This window comes from Dreissena polymorpha, chromosome 12, assembly GCF_020536995.1.
Source record: "Dreissena polymorpha isolate Duluth1 chromosome 12, UMN_Dpol_1.0, whole genome shotgun sequence".
Lineage (NCBI taxonomy): Eukaryota > Metazoa > Mollusca > Bivalvia > Myida > Dreissenidae > Dreissena > Dreissena polymorpha.
In genome coordinates, this window is record NC_068366.1 from 69,350,625 (window position 1) to 69,374,269 (window position 23,645).

Here is a 23,645-nt window from a genome sequence, read left to right on the forward strand (position 1 = left end):
TAATGTAACCGTATTTTATTAAATCAGCCACGAAAAAAGAACTCATTACATGTCTTTGTCGTAAACATGTAGAAGTGAACAGTGTGTTTAAAAGCGCAAAATGGATGTGAAAAAGAATTATAGAAGAATACAATATAGCAGAATAATACGAAATTTGGAATACAGTGGATGATTTAGTACAAGAGACAATGTGTCCTACTATCGGTGTTGGAGACCAGGAGGAACAGTTGCACAAAATTGAGTGTTTAAATAAAAATTGCGCAACATGTGGAGTGCATATACTGAAATTATATGCTGCAGAATTAAGCGACACTGACAATTTAACGTGGCAAAAGTATGAAAGCATTGGTACAGGTAAAAATGACAGACAAGGTAGAGAAATTAAGAAACTAAGAATGGTGTCCGTCATTACCAATCGCTTTAAATTCTGGTCATATTTTAAGGATATATTACAAGCGTTTCCTATACGTCAATGCCAAGCTTTCTGGCAAAAAGAACAATTAAAAAACATCACGTCACACTTACCAAATAACCAGATAGTGACGATACACGACTATGCCGAGGACTTCACGTGTGAAATGCAGGATAAAATCCAGTCCGAGTATTTCGGGAGAAATGAAATTGCAATACATGTAACGATTTTGTACAGGCATAAAACCAATCATGATCGTTTGAACGATAGCAATATGATAAAATAATGCATAATCTGCATTTTTGAGGAAAATACTCACGACAGAAACTCGGTACATCACGTCCGTAAAACAATCATCAATTATTTAAAAAATGATCTATTATATTTATATATTTTATTCACGAATTTTGTGAGGGGTGAAGTGCAGAATATAAATCAAGGTTCTGCATGAACGATATAAGAAATAGTTATGAAGATTTTGGTACCCATTGTCAGGGGAATAACTTCGAAACAAGTCACGATAAAGGCGAGCAAGACGCGGCTGGTTCCCAAATAAAAACCAAAGCCCACATGTCAACCATAAGACGCGAGTGCACCATCCATACAGCAAAGGACTTCCATGATTTCTTAAGTTCCTCTTTTAAATTTACAGAAACGTCTTCTTTTAAATCTAGACATGACAAAGTAACATTAAAACAAAGACTATTTTTTATGTAGCAAAAGATGATATTGAAAGAAATCGTAGCAGTGGCAAAGTTCGAGCGGTCAAAGACAACCGGAGGATTCACAACATACGATCTGTACAAGGAAAAGATCAGGTGGCAGTCCTGTACTGTAGTATGTGCATAGCACAGATGAACGACAGGTGTATTTACATTGATATAATTGGAATAATATTACATATTAATATTGAGCATATTCTCTACACCGCCCCGTCAGTACACTGTACTATAACACCTGAAATATGTGCTTGATTACTGATAGCGAAAATCATTCCTTAACCTGATGCTTTTTGTCACTTGAAATTGTGCCATTATTATAATTATAATAATGATTTTTTGGATGATGATATTGTAATGACGTTGATGTAACTTCTTCTAGTTCTTTTTCTTCTTCTTTTTCTTTTTCCTCTTCCTCTTCTTCTTCTCCTTCTTCTTCTTATTATTATCATCGTAAGTGCCGTTGTTGTTATTATTATTACTTTTCTCACTATTATTACAAACGTTCTTTCTGTAAACATATGCTTATTTACCGTATTGCGAATTAAAAACTATACAATTTCAAAGCATTCATTCAAGCTGTTAATTGATTCACATTGCTTATATGACTTATATTTAAAATGGTAAGATATTTGGAGATCCGGTGTTCGTTTGTGAAAATTTCTCACTTTTCTACATTAGTGCGCCATCGTAAGTATCTAATCAATAAGTATGTTACTTAGCTAGCTATACAATTATACCCGCATATAATAAAGAAAAACAAGCTTAACACAATCAATTTCCACATCTTTATTGTTTGACCCAATAGTTACCTCCCTCAAACTCCCGCGAAGCTGTCAAATTTGCTGGCGTGTCAATATTTACGCATGCGCCAGGTCGCCGGTCTATAATTAGATGTGTACATGATGTTATTGTCAAGAGGCATAAACTCCGTTTCACAGAGGGAGCTGTTTACTGTTTTCTATGAGTCATTCTTAAGATTTTGTATTTTTAAATGAAGTACTTTCAATGCTGTCTGTTGTTTTAACTTAACTTTGAAATACTTGGAAACACGGCGTGAATTACATGTACTCTACATCCGTTTTGGAAATGATCGCAGTAAATATTTGAATGAATATTGAAAACAACCATATTAACTAAAATAATTAAATGAAAGCAGTCCCGCGAGCTGAATAGAACATGAAAACTCGCAACTTAGTTCGATCCCTTTTATAATCCCACAGCTATCGCTTGATGTATCTTACATGCGGTTAACATCGCCGAAAAAAATTACTTGTATAAATATACGGAGTAGTCGCGGGCAATACTTACTGACAAAACAGAAGTTTTTTTAACGTTAATATATTTGTATATTGTCCATGTATAATTAATAATGGAATTTTTAATGATGCATCGAAATGTAAAATGTACAGTAGAAGAAATATCAAGTCCAACCAGTTGTTGATCTTTTGGCGTCCGCCAAATGTTCACATATGCATCAGAACGTCAATTCTATTCTATGTCATCCGATATTCTATCTTATGTCAAACGACGTTATGTCTATGTGTAAAATAGCGTGCGACGAGTGAAGAGTGTTGAACAATTGAGAATAATTGTATGTGGTTTTAAATATCTATACAACGTGTTACTTAAAATACGCTGTACTTGGTTGTTTTAAATGAAAGTCAAGTTCGTTCACGAACTTCACGAAGGTTTTTTAAGCTTTAGATGTTCGTATCTTAAAATAATATTTATATTATAAGCTAACCACTCACCTATAAACTGCCTACAACGGCCAATTAGGCCACTACACTTGATTGGCTGCTGTACACAGGTTTGACTTTATTTCACAATTATCTCTGGAAAACGGGCATACATTGAAATAGATTCTTTTATTGATTATTGTGAATGTCACATACTTAATATGTATAAGCATATACTCAGACGTGTTCAGCATACTTATATGATAGTTTTGTAATGCTAAAGATTAAAATCCCGACCATAAGTGTTCGTCTTTCTGGTAATCGATTTTTTTGCATGAATGAATTACCAGCTGAATATGCCATGCTTGTTCAAACGAGAAATGAACACGTGTTATGTCATTTTGTCAGTTTTTAATGAAGAAACATGATATGTGTACGCAAATTACACGCAATATAAGCACTGACTTATCGAACGTCGTTACTTTGTTATCAAAACTGGTATTTGTTACCTGTTTGTATAGGTTTCTATATGAGCCTACCATCGAGGTCATGTTTTAATCATCATTTTCTATCGATTACCAAACATGTTCTGTGCCACTTAAGTCCTCGTGGATTAATGTTTATGCATCGACACTCAAATTCGTTGTGTTTTGGACAATACGTATCGTCAAAAGGATGTTTCTTACACATAGATGACACTTTAAATGGTCCAAATCTTCTGCCGAAATTCTATTCTATGTCATACGATATTCTATTTTATGTCAAATGAACGAACTTTTATTAAATACCAAAGCTACTGTTCGTCTTGCTGGTGGGGGCAACGGCTGGGGCCGTGTCGAGGTTCTCCACGACGGTGTATGGGGGACAGTATGTGATGATGAAATAGATACCAACTTCGCAAATGTCCTTTGCAAAGAGCTCGGGTAGGTGTGAATAAAAGAGACACCTTACTTTATAAGCAAAATTTATAATTGTTAACACAAATTTTCAACAATGCCGAGACACATTTCATAAAATAGATCAGATATTCAAGAATCCTCGACCGTCCTTTTAAACATTTGCCATTTTTTCTTCATTAATTGTTGAAATACCTCACAGTTTTTTGAAAATAATTGATTTAAATACCTTAAACATCTGAAAAAAGCATGTGCCATTTTGTGAGAAATTTCATTGGGTTTCAGATTTTCACCGCAAAGCACGTAATCTCCAAGTTTGGTTTTTGGATTTCGTTGCCGATTAATTTAAATAAATGATAGCAAGCGTTGAAAATCAAAACAAGAACATTCACAATCTCATAAGTGTTATGTTACCATCTTCATAATATGCATAGTCTTTTTGTTAAAATTGCATATATTGAAAAAACAAGCGTTTACATTAAATGAAAAGAACACTCAATATAGGCATGTTTATCCGTTTTATAGAACAACAATATTTTTTGTGTGTTCTCCATTTATATTTTCTTATTAAAAATACCTAAAGCTTTTCATAGAAAAGTCCCAGGGTGGTTAACCCAGCTTAAGTTATTACTTCGCTGCATTTATTTATCTTTATTGTATAGGTAATTGAGCACTTGCGTTAAGTAAAAGCCTTAAAAGAAAACAATAGTTTCTCTCATGATAATGTTTTTGTGGTTTCATTTTTCCTTAAATTACATCTACTGATTTTAATATATGTAAATTTTCCCTTTTACAAAATGTACAAACTTATTTTAAGAGTGTCAAATGGGACATTATTGCAACCTGGTGACTTTGATGAAGGGTCGGGAAAAATATGGCTAGATGATGTCACATGTAACGGCACAGAGTCGTCAATTGTGAACTGTGTGCATAGCGAGTGGGGCATGCACGACTGCAAACACAATGAGGAAGTTGGTGTGACATGTAGAGAACTAACCGGTAGGTCCATAGAACTTAAATGATTATTGACCAATATACTGCTAAATTTAAGTGAGATCAAATTTTTCGATAGGGTGTCGAAACGGTACTTTCACAAGAAAATAATTACTTTTTATACATACGGAATATTACGCTAGTCAATTGTTCCAAGAGTTTGTATCACTCGAGTGGCTTGTGTGATGACGTATCACACGAGAGGCGGAGCCACAAGAGTGATACAAACTCTTGGAACAATTGACTAGCGTAATATTCCTTTTATTATATACAACAACTAACTAAAACAGTTAACAAATGTATTTTTTACTTTAACAAAACTGACAAAACAATGACTAAAACGGTACGCCATAGTTTATTAAAGACGCGTATGAATACAGTTTATGTAAATTAACGTGTAAACATTCGATCCGGGAAAACACAGGTTTCCTACATGCTTACCTTAATGCCATCGTTAATCCAATTTTTATAACAATTAAGTAGACAACTTTAATCCGATGTTAATAACAAAAATGTTTAAACGATATGCACTTCCGCTTCTATCTTCCATGTCTTTATCGAAACTTAGTGTAAACCACACTATTTTAATGTATTCCTATCGAAATATACATTTATGCATGATAAACATGCACGCCAAAATACGTTTTTAACACATAGTTTACTGTTAAAAAACCCCACGTCCGACATGTTATACAGAGTTTAGATAAAACTATTGTGTTTTGTCACATAAATGACGTCACACGAGGTACTACGTAATATTTCGTAATATAAAATATTTATATTTTCGGTGCGTGTAATGTGACGTCATTAAATGGGTCGAAGTAGTCCGGCTAGTATGGTAATACGGAATTGGAAACAGCGAGTAGCGTAATACGGGATTTTTTATATCAACGATTGATGCAACCTGTATTTCGTTAAATGCATTAAGCAGGTATATAATTAATTAGATTATTTTAGTTCTGCTGATATGGACACGAAGGTGTCTGCTGATCAAACTCGTATCTGCAATACCAAGCATATGTGATTTAAGTCAATTTCATTTTCAATGTGTCATTATCGTCCAAAGTTATTTTCGAAAAATGCTCAAAAGGTTTAGTTTGTTGAATAATTTGACAATGGAGATATTTGAAACTAAAGTATTGACACAACGAAATGTCCTGCTTCACACTTTATTGATTGTGAATTTATTTATATCTGTAACTTTCATGATTCGCAAGTAGTATTGCTTTAACGGCTGCTCATAATTGTGAGTCAATGTCCCCAAGGTACGGCAATTAAAGGGTTTGGCTATGTATTTATGTATTATCCATGTACTTTCCTCATTTCGGATACAAATCGTTGAATGTCGAAACACTTTGAAAATGTATGACGTTTCTTTATTAAACTGTATTATGTCTTTATAAAGCTTAACAGAAAATAACTTCTGGCACATATTAAATATCAAATGTGTGCCTTATGTTTAAAACATGGGTTTATACATACATGTGTATATTGCATTCGCAACTGATTATTTTACTTTGTATTGACGTCTGCAATCGGAGCAACTGGTATTTAAGAAATAAATTTCAGAAGTCATACTTGCAAATGAAACAGCGTCGTAATTTTTTTCAGGATGTGGATGGCCACCGAAAATCGACAATGGAATTATCTGGCCACGTGGCAGTACTGAGTACGGCTCAGCTGCGGATGTAACATGTGACCGTGGTCACAGTGCCTTCCGAACAAGCTTTTATGGCGCCATAAGGTGCCTGGCCAGCGGACAATAGAGCTGTGTATCTTGCGAGGTGATAGGTACGAGTATTTTATGTTAATGTACACATCTTAACGTAAGCTGAATTTAGTCAGAAAAACAGAAATTTATAAAGACACTGATTGCTTAGTGTTTTTAAGGACCATGCAAAAGCGCCAAAAAAAGGGATTGCGGTCTCGCTTACAACGGGCAAGGTTATGGTCAAATCCAGTCCATTGTTTTGTTCTTTTTAATAATGTATCAAGGCAAACGTATCGAAACAACATTGATCGCAACATTCTGATTGTTTTCATTTGTATTAGTATATATGTATCAAGCCCCCTTTCCATATAAAGAAGTGAAATTCCAGATGCTGGAGCAGTATTGCATTCTCATTATATATAATTAGTTGATCAGTTATTTAAGGCAAGTAACCAATTGCCAAAACAATACGAAACACCACAATACGCAACAACATACAGGTGTACACACACAGAAGTATGAAGCTGGGGTCACCGCCTTGGAACGGTCAATTCAAAGCATTGTGGGTTAAAACGGTTTTAGAACGCTCAACCTCACACTTGGCCCAGCAATATTAATGATACATATAAGAGAAAATAAAATTTTACCTCATAGCATAGCAACTCAAATTTAACAAAAATAAATAGCGTATTTTGTGCATGTCCTTTATAAATCAGGGATAATTAGTTTATTGAGTCATCCTAAACTCTAATTTAATTGGTGTAAAAACAGTGATTAATTCTATTGAAAATGCGCAAAGACTACATGTATAATGATGCATGCATAAGTTAATTAAGAATCCAAAACATTTATAAATTGTGTAATAGTTTCAGTATTGTAAAAGGAAATGAAAAGTCATTTTATGCCCTTGAACTATGACATCAATGATAGCTATGTATTATGTGAATTTCAATTAAAACATCAAATTTGGAATGGAAATCATTTTGGGAATATTTTTAAACAAAAATGTACATTGAAGAATATGCATATATTATAATTACTGTCTAAACTTGTTGTACAATAAGCACTTTTCGTTGACTTTTCCATTCACTGTAATGGCATGTTTTATCAGTATGACTTCATTTTTTCACTGTGTTAATGTACGAATAGACACAGTTTCATGTTTTCAGGATTTCACAAACAACCATAAAATATTCAGATTTAAAGTACAATCAATTTTTATATGGAATTGTCTATTTAAATAATAATTTGTCAAAATAATTAATTAAATAGGTAAAACAGCATATTACATGTATACATTGTTGGCAAAAAAATATTATTTTATGATTGATGTATTTTTCCAACTGCACAAAGTGTGGTAAATAACAATAATAGCAATACAAAATGTATTTTAACTACCGCAAGTTTTATTCATAATGCTCATAAATAGGCGTTGGTATGCATGCAAAACTGTTTTAAATGCACATTAAACTCACATTTAATATAGTTGTGTATGTGTGTGTATTTTTCAAAAACGTGTATTAATACATTTGTACTTTTGTCATAAAGCATACCTTCATAAATCATTTGAAACACCATATAAAGTATAAATCAACCTTTGTCAATCAAGGTAATTATCAGGTCACATTTTTAAACAACATGGAATAAAGTACTATGTATAATAGGTTAGCTTATGTTGTGAGTTGTTTTCTAGCATATTGTGATTTTCAATTGAAATTATTTGTTCAGGTCCCTTGATTGTCTTTGATACCAGAAAATACATAACACAATAAGCTATATAATTCTCCATCTTTCCTTTCTCATTAGCAATGTAAGTTATCTAACGGGTGTGTTTTGTCTCATAATTGTTGAATTGTATTATGTCAATCTGTACATTTCAACAAGCGAAAAATAGTATATGGTAGTCGCATGTGATTACATGAGCATCAGAGTGTTGAACATGGGTTATCGCTTGTACACGTCCTTTCGCAAAACATAATCATATGGATTCAGATCGGGGGGGATCTGCATCTAATACATATTTTTATATACACGCATGTATGTGAATATTTTTCAAATTTTCATAGAATGATTACGTGGTTGGCGACAAGCTTGCAAGTAATGACATAGCCTTACCCGACTAGCCTACCCTGGCTGAACAAAGAGTTTGTCTTGTAATTTACCTTTCCTCTCTTTCAGGCTTTCCATGACATGCTGAGACAAATTTGTCTTCATTCACAACTTCTTTAATACAAGCAGTCATATCGCATAATTGTCTGATGGAGTTACATGTCACCAGCATCAAAATAACTGTACCCTTACCGGTACAAAACTATATAGCCAGAGTGTCGCATCCAGATATAGCGTGACAATACAGAAAATCGGTCGCGATATTTATATGATTTTAGGCAGTTTTTCGAATGTCTATAAGTTCTCCTCTTTCTCTCGCTGGTGGTTTCATGATGACAACTTAACAAAAACGCCTTTATCATACACAGGAATGCCAGCGTGTTCTGCATCTACTGCATCAACCATTTGCATTATCAATATTACGTCAGCTTCTTCGTGTTTTTTTATTAAGCTCGATTGATTATGACACCGTTATATATTTCAGTGGGCGTAGTATGATCCACTGTAACGACTAACCTTTGTGTTTGTGTGCACAAGAGGTAAAATTCTTTATCCGTGCATAATGCATAAAGCATTACACATCAGAGATCAGCTGTCGTTTGTTCTCAGTGACACCTAGTATACCATTATGTGATGATATCATGCCGCCCGTTATTTTGTACACAATTTAGACATTGTATTATCAACCTGCCCTTGCCACACTTTTGATGCTGAACTAAATGTATTCATCAAACACTAAGAAGACATCACATTTATTCAGATTTGTTGAATCTTATATAAGACTTAAAATTGTAAATATAGTCATGTATCTCTCCGTCTATGTGAATGGCATACATGATAGAAGATCCATCTTTTACTGAACATGTGATCTGGCTTTCAATGTGAGGCGCTGACCGATTCGGTTTTCCTGTTCTGAGTTCCACCTGTTTCAGTAAACATAGCAGGTTCATGGTTAAGTATATAGTTAATGTCAATTTCCCTTGAACTAGCGTGTAAGCTAATTACTCTTGAATAAATCAGACTGATGTCATACACTTAGGTGTCTTCAACTCTAATGTGCTTTCTAGACACAGCCTGTTTTTCAACCTATTTAGATATTGACCCAAAACAATTTTCCGGCAATGATTTTCCAAATTCAATAGTTTGGCTTTTACCAATATATATTGCTTAATCAACATTAGCCGACGTTGGTGCTATTGTTCCAGTCATAATGTTCACTAGACTTGGAGGATACTTGCGTAGTTCCAACGGATTAGTACATTCTGTCATTTTTTTCCGAATACTTGCTCTATCCTTAGCATCTGCATTAATCCTCCCCCGCTTTTCTTCTTTGTTTTGTTCATCAGTGTCCACTTAATTTGCACTGCCCATTTATTCCATCCTGCTGTAAATATGCAGGCTAAAACTCCAAACCTTGATAGTTTCAGGTTTAAGTGTTGAACCTGTAATTCCCTTCTTGCCATGGCCATATCTCATTACACTCGTTTCTTTAAACATGTCGCCCCATAGGGCATCCCATACACCCCCGGAACAAGTATCATTACATGTTAATTAAGAACTTGTATTGTTCGCTTTCAGACATTTTCTCAATTGTCCTAAGATACTATAGGCCGTATCTCGCGTATATTGGGTGAGCCGAACGGCTGATACTAATTGAGACACTCGAGTCTGTTTAATTGGTAGAACCAAACAATTTGTTTTCAGAAAAGATCTTAAGTACTCTTTCTCATTACCAGTGGGTATCAAACCGGGAACTTCTCATAACTTGGTGAACACCATATCCAATATGCAAGCAAAACCTTTTCTATAACCGATAAATATAATAATGGATGATTCTGCTTTATTTACTTAGTTACATATTTACTACAAGAACATGTGTATCTCATTTGTCAATACTTTCCTCTGCATAAGCATCAACTTAAGCCAGGCAATTGCTACTTTAAGACATGCAAATTTCGTTGCAAAATGTAAATTTCTAGTAATAAAATATCATGGTGTCTTCATCAATTCAATCTATTGTAAGTGTGGAGTGTTATCTCTATGCTTTATTGGTTAAGCCGTTTAGGCCACTGGATAAGTATTTAATTTTAACTTCAAATAATTGTGTGGATGTTCATAAACATATATTTGAAAGTCTTAACTTGAAATAAAAATAAATTGATGGCCTCAAATGAAATATTATTTATAAAACATTCTTTAAAATATTCTTTGCTTAATATGTTAGGTTCATTTAAGTATGTTTTCTATTTTAGTCTGTACTTGGTTACCAGCCATCTTGAATGGAGCATACACACTTTTAAACGCAACAAAAACCACTTACGATTCGCTTGCAAATGTGACATGTGACGTTGGATATGAATCAAATGTTAGCCAGATTATATGCCAAACAAATGGATTGTGGACAACTTCAAAATGCGTTCCAAAAGGTAGTACATGTAGTATTGTTGGATCATGCTTTAACTGAACTTTCAAGCGTACACGTCAATTTTATAATTAAATAAAATATGACCGATTTACATTGAATTTGAAACGCAAGAATGAGAGGAACGAGTCACGTGTGTTAAACTGTAAGAGTCTGGAGCAAGTGAAAATGAGTGTATGTTTTTGAAATATCTACGTTCTAAAACATTTTACTTATTTACAATAGGATGTGAAAAGCGTTGGGTTGTTTGATTAAAAATGATGCTCGTGCACAAAGAAAGTTGTCTAAGCTGTTGGTTATATTTTCTTCGAACGAGTAGTATAATGTCAGCTTACCAACCATCTAAAAGTGGCCACCTGACTATAGCAGCCTCATTCTTACAGCAGCTACTTTGAACACAACCTTAAGTGGCTTCTGTACACAGGTTTGAATGTATATCAACATTATTTATAGATCACTGATATATATTCAAACTGATTGTTTTATCGATTAATTTACAGTTCGCATACTATATAAGTAATACTACATACTGTGAATTACTATTACAATAGTTTGCTAGAGTTAAATGTTCAGACTATACTTCTGTATCCTTCTTGTTATCGAATCGTATTAATAAAGTTCTAACCGTATATGACATGCCTAATTATATGAGCTTTCAAAACGGAATTGTAAGAAACATTCTACCTGTTCGCAAAATCCAAGCAGGTTAAGCACTGACGTCAACCATAGTATTTGTTTTTAGACTTATTATTTTGTATATGTGTCAAACAATATAGTTTGCCATATGATCCTTGCATCGGAGCATGTTCAATTCATCGTTTTCTATCGATTATAAACATTTGTTGCTCCACTATGTAGCCTCGCAGTTTAATGTTTACGTATCAAAACTCCAATGTGTTATACGTATCGATATAACGATAAATGTTTCTAACAAATAATTGACACTTAAATTGTCTAACTTGTCACGAAAACGTATATTATAAGTCATCTGTCGTATGCCAAATGATCTTTTTTTTATGTAATTTCATAGTTAATGTTCGTCTTGTTGATGGTGGCAACAGCTGGGGCCGTGTTGAGGTTTTCCACGACGGTGTTTGGGGAACAGTGTGTGATGAGAACGCGGACATTCACTTCGCAAATGTCCTTTGCAGAGAGCTCGGGTAGGTGAGAATAATAGAGCCATAGGCGCTCGATGGCAATGTCTTTTTTATTAAAAAAAATAAGTTACCCGCTGTTTATTATAATGCATACACATACTTAATCAATACAAATCTTCCGACAAAACGACTTCTTAAAAAAACGATAGTTCGACTATGTACATTAATATTGACAAGGTAAGCCACTCGCCATTTTCTCAAGCCACGGAAATGCGTCACTACTCATAATTAAATCGCTGTCACTCCGTTCGCTTATTGAAATGCGCGCGCAGGCCGGGAAACTCGCTCTTTCTCTATCTACTTTCAGTTTCAACAGAAACCTCCACAGACGATGCGATAAATCCCTGTAACTATTGTTTCACTCACTTATTGGGGTAATTAACAAAATATAATGTAAATTGCATACACATGAATCATTCCTTACCAATGGTTTAATTTAATTTTGTCTACAATGGTGATTTCCAGAAAAAAAACCAGCGCGTCGAAAATTAAAGCTGGTTCCCATAGTGTGTATTGGCTGTTGTTGTAGAGAAAGAGCGAGGTTCTCGGTTAAAAAAATGGTAAGGCATGTTTTTTAGAAAATTACAAAACACAATTTGTGTAAATTTTACCGCTTTACACGTGTTGGATTCCGTTCCCGATTAATTTAAATAAATGATTCCACGTGTTAAAGAGCATAACAAAAACATAAATTATTTAATATGTGATGTGTTACCATGTTAATACGATGCATCGTCTCTTTTGTTTTATTTTCATATATTTATAAGCACTCGTTTACATCATATGAAGAAAACACTCACTATAGACATTTATCCTGCTTCTGTTGCAAAAATTGACCTAATAAAGTAGGGCCGAATAAACTAGTTGATATCCGGCAACTGTGAGTACGTATTCTTACGCGCCGATTAACATGTTCTTATATTTGTACAAGCGAAGTTCCTTAGAAATGTGTTGTCAAAACAAAATGATATTAAAAGTAATAAATGTATTAAATTGAAGCAAACATATGACAATGAACTAATTAATTCAATCTCCACGCATAGTTGTCGTTTCTTGCTATCACATACACCTCTGCGAACGGCTTAGCATGCTATTGCCCAGAAACTGCGTACAAACGCATTCATCGTATATTTTCTTTGGATTTTTTAGGATCAGAGGCGTACAATAATGAAATAGGAATTTTAAATTTACGATACATCGTGCAAACACTTGCGAGTTTTAATGTAACGCTTTGGAACTATTATATTGCCCATTTACGCAGATGGAATCATTCCACGCACTTCACAAATAAGTAAACAATTGAACATTATTGTTATTGAGTGACGTTAGGAATTGCTTCGACGTATGTATGTATATAGGTTTGTTAACATCAAAAAACCATAACCATTTTATGATTATGAATAAAGACTGATAAAAGATATTATGGTATGAGATTGTTTTCTTCAATGCAGTGAATGTAATGTAACCGTCGTGCAAGAGATTGTTTAGTATACTGTAACTTTCATGATGAACGCTTTCATAAAAATAGTCCGCTCTGAGCCCGTCACAGAGGTGAATGTAATGTAACCGTCGTGCAAAAGATTGGTAATCAATTTTGCCTTTAAATTTATTTACTCATAACCTTTAATATACAGCTTTTCTTTATATAAATAGAAAGGTTGCACTCAACTAATAAACACTTATTTTCGGTCGTTTGCAATTGATTTTATTTTCCGAACAAACTAACACTATATTTAAATGAAAATCTATAGCCTTATGTGAAGGCGGAACTGTTAATATTCCCAATATTTTAGTTAATATGAAATAATTCATCGTAAAGTGTGACATTTAACTGTTCATCCGTTTTCACAGACACTCGTTTCAGTCAATGACCTTGAACTTGAATTTGAGTTTTTATTTTGATGTTGCATTTTTTATTCCATTTATTACAATAAACATGTCATATTCTCGATTCATTTTTTATTTGTCCTAATATGCTTAATAGGAAAGTATTAAAAGGAACAGTTAAATGTGGATCCATTTTTGTACGGGACACAATCGGTAGTTATTTGGTCGTCAGTAGTGTTGTGTACATGTTGGAGGCCCGACTTGAATTATTATTATGTTATGTAAATTAATCGTGTGTTGTTGATAAAATGTGTTGTTAAAGACATAATTCAAAATGAAGCAGGGTAAATCGAATACATGGTTTGGTGCCGAGATGGAGAAAGTTTATCCGGCTCGGCCCGAAAAATAAAATAAAAGCTAAAGCTCGCCCTATTTTCTTTTTATTAGCCTTACCAGATAAACTTTCTCCATATCGGCACCAATCATGTATTCTCTGTGTTTTCGGTCTTCACATACCCTCAATTCAGTTGTGTGTTCTTTATGTATATTGCCTTATTTGAAATATCCAAAGCTTTTAGATTAACAGATCCAGGGTGGTTTATCCAGTTTGGATCATTCTTTGCTGTTTTTATTGATCTGTATTGTATAGTTATAAAAAGCCTTGATTCTTATGGTCTAAATAATTAACTGCTTTATAACATATGGAACATAAGAATAATTCACATATACATTTGATGTTTGCCTATTACAATGTCTTTTATAATTATATTATTACTAATAGGCTATTGTATCAAGACTGATCCATCATTGTAAATTGTTATATTATGTATTGAATATTATGTGTTTTGTTTTTTGTGTTTAGTATTATAAAAAAAATAATAATTAATAAACAGAAGTAACGTGTTTGTACGGATTATTTTATTTTCTGTATTTTAAAGGCAAATTAGCACTTGCATTAAGTAAACGACTAGCGGATGGTAACAAATGTTTTTTTCATGGTAATGGTTATGACGTTACATTTTTCTTTAAATACTATCTAAATTCATTTTGAATGCATTAATTGCATGTAAATATGAATTTTTACAAGCTTTCACATTCTTATTTAAAGAATGTCGAATGGGACAATATTGCATCCTGGTGACTTTCCTACGGTGTCGGGAAAATGGCTAGATGACGTCACCTGTACTGGCACAGAGTCGTCAATTGTAAACTGTGTACATACCGGGTGGTGCATGAACGACTGCGGATACGAATGTGACGTTGGTGTAGCATGTGGGGAAGCCGGTATGTTCATAGAACGTATTTCATAATGGACCACTGCTAAAACTTATGACATAATTTCTTAAAATGTAAAACAGTGAGATTAATATTTTCAATATTATGTCAAAGCGATCATATCGCAAGGAAATATAGTATATAGTTACTTTAGATCCTTTACGACCTGCTGATATAGACCTGTCGGGTTGTCTGTGCCTGTGCGTTCTTACATGCGTTTTGGCGAGATTACTCCTATCTTCAATTAACATAATATGTGAGTTAATACCGTTTTGTTTAATATGTGTCATAACATTTTATCCGAATATAATTTTCATAAGTTTCTACAAATGTTTGGTTTGTTGCATAATCTGATAATTGAGCTAGTTTAAAATCCCATATTACCTAACACACACACACACACGTGGGCAGAGCAAACTGTATAACTATAGGTTATATTTATTATTTATATACTTTTGTCATTAAAAACGGTTTCCATAAGTATGATCGCTTATATTGTTTTGCATAATACTTTGGACAGGTCCAATCCAGTTATATAGCATTCATGAAGTTATCCATTGCATTATTAAATGACAAAGACAATAAGCATGTTTTAATTCAGTCAAATTCAGTCAATTTGAATAATCATTTAAAGTGTAATCGGTCATCTTACAAAGGTATTTTTATTTTGAATTGAAAGAGCAATTTTATTAATTGTTCTGTGTGTATAAGATTGTGGTGTCATTCCCGCCGCTTTGAATGGGACATACACGCTTCTAAACAAAACAAATACTACCTACATATCTCTAGCCATTGTAAAATAAGATACTTGATATGAATCGACTGCCAGATTATTATGTACCAGGTAAATGCTACATAGGGACAAGCAAACTTACTTCCAACAGGTTAATTTCTATTTCGAAAATCTCTTAATGTATTCTACAACTGAATACATCTCTTTGTAAATGTGGATTTTAAAGTACTCCTGCAATGCGTATTATATCGATATATTACAGATGAAAAAGATTAGTGTTCTGAATGAAGCATTTAAACTTGATTTCAAATAACGTATGAATGTTCATTAATATCTAGTTTTAAATGCGTTTCTTGAATAAAACTGAATGCCCTTAAGGAAACACATATAAAAGCCTCGTTGAACAAATTTATTATTGATTGGAAAGATTTATTGTGGGTCTTTTTTCTTAATTTAGACTGTGGTTCCACACCAACCATCCTAAATGGGGTATACACGATTTTAAACACAACAAACACAAGGTACGCTTCGCTAGCAAATGTAACATGTGATGCTGGATATGAACCGAACGTAAACCAGATTATGTGTCAGGCAAATACTACGTGGGGAGATGCAGACTGTATTCCAAAAGGTGTGTTGCTATTTATAAAACTTCTTGACATCTTCTTTAATTGAATGAATCTCTGTTTAAAACTGTATTGTTAAGTACTCATGCAGTTCTTATTGATTCAATGCTTTATGGGTAAATCAGTTTAGGCTATATTTTGAAGTATTTGATTTGACTTCAAATATGTGTAAAGAAACTCATGGCAATCTAGTTTTAAAGGTTCAACTTGAATAAGATTTAGTGCTTTAAAGGAAAACACATGTAGAAAATACCCATTTAAAGATTTTATGCTAGTTCAGTAAGGTGTATTATTATAAGTATGTTTTTGTAGACTGTGGATCCACACCAGTCATCCCGAATGGAGCATACACGCTCCTGAACACAGAAAACACCACGTACGCGTCGCTAGCAAATGTGACATGTGATGTTGGATATGAATCAAACGTTAGCCAGATTATGTGTCATGCTAATGAGACCTGGGCAACATCCAACTGTATTCCAAAAGGTAATATTTATAACTTCGATCTCATTGTCATTTACAAAAGGTTTTAATATGATGACGTTTAATGTTTGGCATACTGATTGAAACATGCTCAATGCCTTTACAAGAAATAGTAAAGGGGTCGCAAAAACGTAGTGCGTGAATTTAAAATTCTATATTTCATTAAAATTGCTTTCATGATGTCGTCAATCACAGAATTTAAAGAAAGTGACAATAAGCCTGGTTTGATTCATTCAATTTTAACAATTAATTTAGGTGTAAACCGTCTTTTATTAAGGGTAGTTTAAATGGAAAGAGTGATTATTGGTTCTTGTGTATGTTTAAGACTGTGGTGCCGTTCCTGCCGTTATGAATGGGGTTTACACGCTACTAAACACATCAAACACCACGTACGGATCGCTAGCAAATGTAACATGTGATGCTGGATATGAATCGAACGTAAACCAGATTATTTGCCAGGCAAATACTACGTGGGGAGATGCAGACTGTATTTCAAAAGGTGTGTTGCTATTTATAAAACTTCTTGATATCTTCTTTAATTGATTGAATCTCTGTTTAAAACTGTATTGTTAAGTACTCATGCAGTTCTTATTGATTCAATGCTTTATGGGTAAATCAGTTTAGGCTATATTTTGAAGTATTTGATTTGACTTCAAATATGTGTAAAGAAGCTCATGGCAATCTAGTTTTAAAGGTTCAACTTGAATAAGATTTAGTACTTTAAAGGAAAACACATGTAGAAAATACCCATTTAAAGATTTTATGCTAGTTCAGTAAGGTTTATTATTATAAGTATGTTTTTGTAGACTGTGGATCCACACCAGTCATCCCGAATGGAGCATACACGCTCATGAACACAGAAAACACCACGTACGCGTCGCTAGCAAATGTGACATGTGATGTTGGATATGAATCAAACGTTAGCCAGATTATGTGCCGGGCGAATGCGACCTGGACTAAAGCCAACTGCATTCCCAAAGGTAATATATATATTTAAAATGTTGCCAAAAAAATAAGACGGCTTTTAACGTTTGGAATGATCATGTGCATAGGTTCAATGCGTTTTAAAGTATTGATAAATATCTGGAAAAAAACTTAGAGCTTTACGTAAAAATAAATAATTTCATGTTTATTGCATTCATGAAGTCATCCATGGCATTACTTTAAGCCAATAGCAAGAAGCCTGTTTTTATTCATACGATTTAAACACTTATTTCAAATGTAATATCATAAGTCGAGCTAGGTTTACCCTTTGTCTTGGTTAGAAGGAAACTCTTCTCATAGTCAAACGTTTGTGTAATATTCGTTATTGAATATTTTTTACCTGGTATACAAGTGATATTCTGTTCAATTACGTCCACCGATTATTTCATGTTGGTTCTCTTTTTATTGGTTTATATTTGCTTGTGGTTATTCCATTCGTAAAAAGTTGTTGGATATAATCGTTAATTTACTAAAAGATAAACCAACACTATTTAATTTTATTTTAAAGTTAGTATTCATCCACATAATATAATTTAGATATGTTTATATATGATAAAGTTTATTTTGTTTTGATGTCATTTTTCGCGAGTTATTTTCTAGTTTTCAAATTATATTTTTTCAAAGTAGTGGCGATAACACCTGACTCTACATTGCGTAATAAAAAGCATTTCGTATCAATTAAATATTAGACAATTGTGCTTGCCATATTCGACCACAGGGGCATTTTTAAACAGAGTTTGTAAAGAGCAACAATAAATTGCTACATTGTACATACTTATTTTTAAACATTTGGGTCTTTTTGTTAAAGAGGAAAATAGTTGTGTAAGTTTTTGTTTTGCTACATGCTAAAAATTTGACGCCCTGAGTGTGGCCAGTTTTAATAGCTGGGTCAGAATTGATATAACTATGTAGAAGGCCAATAAACAATTTTAAGTACTTAATATAACAAATCTAGATGGTGTTGTTACAATGATGTATATTCCTATTAATAAAGTCAAATTTAATAATAATACTGTAACAAAAATTATTAGTCGATAATAGGTGCATAACTATATGTAATGTTTCACGTAAGACGATACAAATTACGCGTGCATAAGTTCAAAGGTACAACGTCCGCAAGTTTGAATATTATACGTTAAAACAGGCTTTTTCCGAGGCGGTTTAAAGGGGCTTATTCAGAGATTTTGGCATGTATTAACGTTTGTCATTAGATTCTTTATATTGATAAATGTAAACACTAGATCTTAAATTATTCAGTAAAAAAACAATAATACAACTAGAGAAAGAAAAAAGAAACCCTCAACTGGGCTCAAACCACCGACCCCTGGAGTAAAAGTCGCCTGAACCCGTCGGCCATCCGTGCTCATAAAGTGAGAGATACATTTTATACTTTATGAAAGGAATCGTCTTAATATCACAAAATTTAGAGCATGGTAAATGTACATTATAACTGTTTCCTCACAAATATCATAACTGCAATGATAATTTGCGAATCTGAAACAAATTTGTAAAATTTGATCAATAAACCGAAACGTAAAGAGGCCCCTTTAAGCACGGCGGAACCGCTATTCCTTAAATTCCGAATTCTTATTGCCGTGACGCTTGATTTTAAAATCATGTCGCCGCGACGCTTGAACATTTCACAAACGCTTGCTAGCTCTGATCCAAATGTTGTCTGCATACGGCCAGCGACCATTCAAATCACGCACGCTTTTTGTGTGAAGGGGCTTAGAAATTACCTGTGTTAGAAAAACGAGTCGTGTATAGGGGTAAATTATGGTGTGTGTCGTCATCGCTAATTAACGGTTCATGTGACTATTTTGTTTGCGATGTATTTATTTTTATTCGACTTTCCAATACAAATTAAGAAATTAGAAAACTAAGAATCTTTTTTCAATGCGTATTCCTTTTTTTCCAAAACAAGGCTAAATAACTTTAAAAAAAAACGCATATTTGTATGGATTTTATTTCTGACTTTTAAAACACTGTCTGTCCTTAATCATGATATATTTTAATATGGATATGGGTATAAAGTTGTTATTTCAACAAATATAGATCTTTTTTGAAGTAGGATTCGGAATTCTGCAAGTAAGGAGTTATTTGGTCGTATATTTCGTGACTCATTGAAACTGTCAACAATTTTGACATAAGTTAATGAGTTAAAAAAATAAAGTAAAGTGTAGTATACTAAATATCTCAGATTATTAACAAGTAGGTTACATCTTAACACAAGAAAGGAGTTTATGCTACTTGCAATTTAAAAATCAAATTGTGTGATTGCAAGTGTTTACAACATATTTATATTCATTGTAATGTATATAATATATATGTATATATTTTGGTAACGAAGTAACGTCAAAATTGCTCGTGGAAACCTATATCTTCAAAGTCTTCCCTTTTCATAACGTATTGGTTTTCGAGTATTCTTCTCTTGTAAGTATTACTGAACGGAAATGTGTAAATTACAATGACTCTTTTTATGATGAATATTTCGTTTGTTATTACCTAGCATACGGAGCAGGAACGCTTAGTAAACTGCTTCATGTGCACGAAAATTAATAAATGAACAAACGCTACCCGATACGTTTGTTTAAACATGGTATTTACAGGCAATGTGTATCCATTTGGCAGGACATATCTTCATATTGTTATTTTTGTAAGATTGTGGTCGCCTGGAGAACCCTCAACATGGTTATATTCTTAACCCGATAAACACTACTACGTATGGTACCATAGTGACCTTCACGTGTACTAACGGATACACACTGACAGGATCGAGGGTTAGAATGTGTGATGTGATCGGCCATTCCGTTGCATAGAATGGGACCATAACGACGTGCGTCATTACAGGTATGCGATGTTTGCTTGTTTAACGTCATTGCTTAAGTTCTGGTTTTTCAAGCATTTTAACCGATTTCAACCCACAATGCATGTATTGACCGTTCCTAGGCGGTAACTCAAACTTAAATATTTGTTTAAGTGTGATGTTTTGTTGTATGTATTACCCTTTATTATATACCTGTTGAATGCTTTTAATAAAATACGGGTTGTATAAATCGTTGAAATAAAAAATCCCGTATTACGCTACTCGCTGTTTCCAATTCCGTATTACCATACTAGCCGAACTACTTTTTTCGACCCATTTTATGACGCCACATTATGCGCACCGAAAATAGGAAACCCCCTTGTTTATTCTTCGACCCATTTAATGACGTCACAATACGCACAGCGAAAATAGGAAACCACTTGTGTATTATTATTAGATACGTCTTCTGCAGTTTGACCAGAGAGTAAATATCTAACCGGTCGAAAGACAAATCACAGTGCCCGCAAAACAACCTGTACGACTCTCTTGCACAATGGGGTTGCTCCAACAACGATTCAGCAGCTAACTGGACACAAACATGTGCAAAGTGTAAACAATTACACAAAGGCTTCTCTCAAAATGCAAGCAGCAATGTCCGACATATTATCAGAAAATCCTGACCAACAACAAATAATGCAATTTAACCCTAGACCTACATATGGTTCTGTCATCCCGGCATCGGTGCGAAACACATCTTCGTCAAGCACCAACAGAAACACATCCAACGCCGCCATTGATGATTCCCACGATATTATTGTCGATAACACAAATCTCAAAGGTGCACAATTATTCCGATGTAACGTAACCATCAACAACTACTATGCACACTCTCCATCGAAGAAACGTAAGAGACTATGCATAGTAGAAAGTGACAGCGATTAACTGTTGGTGAATTATAAATCCAGCTGGAAAATCCAACAAAATGTGCTTTCAACACGCGACGATTAAAACCTGTGTTTCCACTATTCAAAAGTGTACACATTAATTTGCATGAACTGTATTCATGCGCGTGTTATAGAAACTATGGCGTTCCGTTTGAGTCATTGTGTTGTCAGTTTTGTTAAGGCATAAAAATACAATTGTTAACTGTTTTCGTTAGTTGATGTATATAATAAAAGGAATATTACGCTGGTCAATTGTTCCAAGAGTTTGTATTCAGTCTCGTGGCTTGTGCTTTTTCGCATCACACTCGAGGCTCCGCCTCTCGTGTGATACGTCATCCCACAAACCACTCGACTGAATACAAACTCTTGGAACAATTGACCAGCATAATATTCCGTATGTATCGCATAAGCAATCGGTCGCTTGCTTAACAAAAGTACTACTAGAGGTTTACACGAATATCTCTCATTATAATGTCTCTGGAGTTTCATTGTTAATATAGTGTACGTTTATTGTGTAAGCATTAATACTTGCTTGTTAATTTTGGGAAGACCTGTCTCTTTGCGTGTTTTATTAACGGCATGGACCTTTACGAGGAACATGACTTATACTGGAGATAATTTACACTATGTTTCTATTAGGCTGTGGACCTCTTTCGAAACCTGACAATGGTGATGTGGTATTAAATGCTGGTACAAAATATGAAGCTGTTGCTAACTACAGTTGTAACGAGGGATTCAAACTGGTTGGTGATACATCTAGAATTTGTCAAAATACAGGCACGTGGTCTGGGTTACAACCAACATGTGCTGCGAAAGGTAATTAAAATTCTTAATGGTAACTGACCCGGATTTGTTTAATTTCATGTAACTGTTTCCTTTTATTTTATAGTTTATATACTGAACAAATCATCATGCGTTAAATATGAGTGTTGATTAAACTGATATATGTCGTTTATCTTTTTATGTTCCGTTATTTTTGTCAAGAAGTACTGCACTATAAGCAAAGGTATATTTGTATTACTCGGCATGCTTGTTAAGGTCAGATTTGCTCAACCAAGAGTGGCATGTGTAAGCAATGAAATCAATATGTTTAATAACTTAATTTAAACATGTAGGTGAGTAACTGCCCTAATATTTGTCAGTAGTTAAGACAACTATATGTATGTGTGTATATTTATATTTAGAAAGCCAAATAGTAGTGTGTACTGCAAATACCGATAGTCGAGTTATGTACTGGGGTGAGATTTTGGCGGGAGAAATGCGAGTGAAATCGTGTGAGGCCAATTTTACAGGTAATAGTCAATATTCTGTACAAAACACATAAATATCTTGTCCGCGAGTTTTGTGGATTGTTAGAAATTATCAATTGTTATTGTCCCAATTGGGTCGAGTGTTTTTGATATTTGTGTGTTTTTGCAGGTAATGTAACAAGGAAGTGCCTTGAGGATGGGAAGTGGCAGCTTCCAAATTACAACTGTATCAGAACTGCCGTGAACAACGTGCTTATTGCGGTAATGATACATGGTTTTATTTAAGCGCATACCAGTAATGACTAATTTTAAGTGTGTACATCTCAAAGTATTCATTCTAAATATCTTCTAGTATGTATTGTTATTATTAACATATTTCATCAAGTTTTACACGAAACTTAAGTTTGAGCAAGCATATGCAAAAATGACTATTCAAATGTGGTTGTTGATGTCCTGTTAAGACCCTTAAAGTAGCTTGCAATAATATTAATGCGTATCACGTTGAAAACGAAATTCACAAAAAAACGCTTTCATACGTTAAACAGCCCACAAACGTTAACTTTAAATGCTTGTTTTTAAACACAATATATTGTACAGGTTAGTTTGACGTTTCGGT

At 33.8% G+C, this 23,645-nt stretch overlaps 1 long non-coding RNA gene across 1 annotated transcript; it reads left to right on the forward strand.

Annotated features, from left to right (window-relative positions):
- The first annotated feature begins 20,716 nt into the window (after window positions 1–20,716).
- Window positions 20,717–23,289, forward strand: LOC127854207 (uncharacterized). The gene is made up of 4 exons (XR_008036964.1): window positions 20,717–20,879; window positions 22,419–22,595; window positions 22,964–23,071; window positions 23,199–23,289. It is a non-coding gene; the product is annotated as an uncharacterized LOC127854207 (long non-coding RNA).
- Window positions 23,290–23,645: the final 356 nt, after the last annotated feature.